Raw genomic sequence first — 4,439 nt, 5'->3', positions numbered from 1 at the left:
CTAACACTAAGCTGAAACTAACTATGTCTGAAATAAAGCCTCTACTGACTAGAAATGCTGGGACATGCTCTATCTAGATCTAGCAAAACTGAAACCAAAGCTAAAAGCAAGAAAGATAATCATGTCACTAGTCCTCGAAGAATGAGGACTCACCAAGTTGATTCTGCTGAACTGAAGATCGGGAACCGATCTGTGCGTGATCTAATTGTTGAGGACCTGAACCTAAATCACAAGAATATGTAGCGCAGATTATGCGTCAGTACTTGAAAGGTATTGAGCATATAGGATAGAATAAAATTGAATAATAACATAACTGAACAAGCAATAAAGCAATGGTATAATCTGAACATGATAAGGATACTGAAAGTATTGTACATGACTAAACTGAATGCAATGACCAAGTTTGTAACATGCTGAGACTGAATACTGAACTATACTGATAACATGGTCAATGCAATAAAATCTGACTGAACTGTAAGGGAGCTACTAATAACCGACATAAAACCACATGAGCTAAATATGGACGTCGATATATACTCCCCATCGAGAGGACCCAATATACCCTGCCAGAGGTATAAAGGCATGCTGGCGTGATCACTAAATTGATGCCCACAGAGGGGACTTACAACCTACGGGGCACGTAATTCTGGGACTTGAGGGTGACTCACCCTAGTCCACTCGGTATTAAGCTTCCCATATGATTAAGTAATTAACACTTTATGACAGAAATGTTGTAATACCGAATAGCTCAAAATACTAACATGCAAACTGAGAATGCAACATTAATATACTGATAATAATGCATTTGAAAACTGAGACATGTTAATGTATATAACTGAATAGCATATGGAATTCATGAACTAAAAGAACTACATAGTTAAGGTTCTGAGTTTATGCATGAATCTGGGCAAAAATAATACTACAACATGATAAATGATTTGGATCATTCTAACAGCTAAACACCCAATAATTCTAACATTCAAGAAACCCTAGGTCTAGATAATATTAAGGGAATCAAGATTCTGACTGAAATCTAGGGACCTAATGGGTGAAAGGAACCCACTAGTGAAATTCCACATACCTGGTAACGAATTTCATGAAGAAATCTTTCGATTTCGGGGCTAGAACTGATGGAACCTTGTTGTGTTCTTGAACTAGGGTTGTTCGACCTCTTTCTCTTCTTACGCTATAATTTTTCTAAGTTTTGATGAATGATCTGACTTAGGTAAGTTCTAGTTATGTTTCTACGTTAAAACTGAACAAAATTACATAGTTTAGTGGTTAAATGATGGAGTTTAGATGTCCAATGAATAGGGGAAAAGACCGAAATAACCATACTTAAAAATCTGGCAGGCCTGACCACAGCCACTTTCACGGATCGTGAAAGGACCACGGACCGTGGGACCGTTCATAGTCCTTGGCTAGTGGCTACTGGTTATGGGGGCCTTGTCCACGAGCCCCTACCACGACCCGTGTAGAGGACCATGGACCGTGAAGGTCCCCGTGGTCCTGACTTGGGCTAAGGTCCGGAGGCTCAGGTCTGAGGGTCTACTGGGTGGCCTTCACGGACGCTCCCACGACCCGTCGTCAGGACCACCGACCGTGAAGGTCCTCGTGGTCCTCACTTAAGCATGGGGGGTCTGAGGGCTAGGCTTGGTGGCCTACTCATTCAGCCTCTACGGACGCCACCACGGTCCGTCATCAAGACCACGGCCCGTGAAAGGTCCCGTGGTCTGACGTTTGGGCCTGGTGGAGTCTAACTCACCACCACGGGCATGTCAATGGACCGTGGACCCTATCATGATCCATGAACCCTGTCGTGGTTCACTGGTTTAGGTAAATTTTCTGTAATTTTTTTCTAGGTCTGGTTTTCGAGTTGTTACAAATACGACTATGGTAAAAGAGTCAGACAAGAAACCCAGAGAAGTACAACAAACAAACTACCCTAAAAAGAAAATATATCTTTTGTTTTAGTTATTTACAACCCCTACACCCCCACACTTAAGCTATGACAGGTCCCCATGGCGTAAAGAAAATGCAAATGTAAAGGAAACTTCCCTGACTCTCTTTAGTCGGTGTCGAAAATAGTGTCTGGCTCCCTTGTGCAGGCTTGGCCAAGCATACACACCCATGCTATGATCTTTTTATTCGACTTAGTTGTCTTAAATGTGAGCTCATTCACCTTCTTCATATTGAATACTACCTTTTCCTCTCCAACTCTAAGCATCAGTTTCCCTTCATACACATCAAGGATTGCTCTACCAGTAGCTAGGAATGGTTGGCCAAGAATTAATTGAACCTCCTTATTTTCTTCCATGTCCACCATGATAAAATCCACTGGAAACACAAACTTGTCCACCCTAACTAGAACATCTTCAACTTCCCTTCAGGAATAATGGTGGATTGGTCAGCCAACTGTAAGGACATTGGGGTAGATTTTATGATTCTGAGCTCTCTTCCAGCTTTTTGAATATGGACAAAGGTAAGAGGTTTATAGAATCTCCTGAGTCACACAAGGATTTCTCAAATCTAGCAGTCCCTAATGCACATGGAATAGTGAAACTACCCAGATCACCACATTTTTGACGTAGTTTATTTTGAAGGAAGGCACTACAATGAGCATTCAACTTGACTACTGATGTTTCCTCCAATTTTCTCTTGCTGGATAAAACTTCCTTCAAAAATTTAGCATATGCAGGCATTTGAGTGAATACCTCAGTGAAAGGAATATTCACATGTAGTTGTTTTAGCATCTCTAAGAACTTACCAAAATACTTGTCAAGCTTCTCTCGTTTCATTTTTTGAAAAGAAGGCAATGTAGGCATGTATTTAGAATTAATTTCTAGTTCTGACTTCTCCTTTCCTTTCTGAATTTCGTTGGACTTCCCTACTACTTTTTTACTTCCTTGTTTCTCATCTTGGATCTTTGTACCTTCACAAGCTTTGCTTTTACAATTATCATTTAACTTTTGTCCACTTCGCAAAGTCAAAACTTTCAGTTCCTTAGGGTTCCTTAATGTGTCACTTGGAAGATTTCCAGGTGATCTTTCAGATATTTGATTGGCAATCTGTCTAACCTGCTTTTCTAAATTTCGAATAGAAGCACCTTGAATTTCAAACCGCTCATCAACCTTAGTGATGAAACTTTTAAACATCTCTTCCAAACTCGATTGGTTCCCATGTTGTCCCTCATAAGGTTGATATTGTTGTCGCTGGTGATTCTGGTACCCCTAAAGTGTTTGTCCTTGTCCTCTCACATTGTTCTGTTGCCACGCATTCAAACTACCATTTGATGAGCTCCATGAGAATCTAGGATGCCTTTGCCCCATTGCATTAAAATTGTTTTCTTCTTGATAGTTCCCTTTGTTAAAGTTTCCAACAGCATTAACCTTTTCTTCTATAAATGACCTTTGTTGACATTCATGAGTAGGATTCCTTCCTGCACAAAAATCACACGTTATTGATTGCGTCATTTGAGCTTGGGCTAGAGTCAACTGTTTCACATCCTTTGCAATTGATGCAATCTGCGCCAACAAGGTAGTGTAAGTATCAACTTGGTGCACCCCTACAGTCTCCTTCCTTTCATAATTCTCTACAACCCACTGATTGTCATCCTCTGCAAGTTCATTTACAATTTCAATTGCTTCTTTAGGTGTCTTTTTCATTATCGGTCCTCCCATTGCATTATTTAATATCCTCCGTGACGCAAGGTATAATCCTTCATAGAAATTTGTCAACTGCAGCCATGGCTCTATTCCATTATGTGGACATTTCCTCAACAATTCCTTGAATCCTTCCCATGCTTCAAACACCGTTTCTGATTCTAGTTGACTGAAATTGCTAATCTCCTTCCTCATTCTAGTTGTTTTTGCTGGTGAGAAATACTTATCAAGAAACTTTGTCGTTATTTCATCCCAGGTGTGGATTGATCCAGAAGGTAAACTTCATAGCCAGATCTTAGCATCATCCTTCAAAGAGAAAGGGAATGCCTTTAAGTATATAGCATCGTCCGATGCTCCATTGTAGTGAAAAGTGTTCATGATTTCATCAAAATCCATCAGATGACTGGTTGGATCCTCATTCTGTTTCCCTCTGAAAACACAATTATTTTTTATTGTTTGGAGAACACTATGCTTGATCTCAAAGTTATTTGCTGTAACAGGAGGACATCTTACATTGGACTGCATCCCATTGTAATTTGGCTTAGCATAGTCTCCTAGCAATCTCCCCGCCCTTCCATTATTTTGATCCATTTGGTCTTCCACTTCAGCAAGAAGGCGGTGAATTCTTTGGTTAACAACCCAAAATGTTCAGCATCATCTTCAATCCCATGTGCGCGGTTTAGGTTATCAAGATTGAGTGGGTCATTCAAACCCCTATTACCGACATTTATATCACCCATTGCTTTAAGCCTCTGAGACTGCCCTGAAACCCTTTTG

The 4,439-nt window shown here is 40.4% G+C and overlaps 1 non-coding gene across 1 annotated transcript; it reads left to right on the top strand.

Annotated features, from left to right (window-relative positions):
• Positions 1 to 3,753: 3,753 nt before the first annotated feature.
• LOC125853999 (small nucleolar RNA R71) lies at positions 3,754 to 3,860 on the top strand. The gene has a single exon (XR_007445298.1). It is a non-coding gene; the product is annotated as a small nucleolar RNA R71 (small nucleolar RNA).
• The last annotated feature ends 579 nt before the right edge of the window (positions 3,861 to 4,439 follow it).

Source organism: Solanum stenotomum, chromosome 1 (assembly GCF_019186545.1).
Source record: "Solanum stenotomum isolate F172 chromosome 1, ASM1918654v1, whole genome shotgun sequence".
NCBI classification, from domain to species: Eukaryota; Viridiplantae; Streptophyta; class Magnoliopsida; order Solanales; family Solanaceae; genus Solanum; species Solanum stenotomum.
The sequence above is the reverse complement of the archived record's forward strand: the minus strand, read 5'-3'. Positions and strand labels throughout refer to the sequence as shown.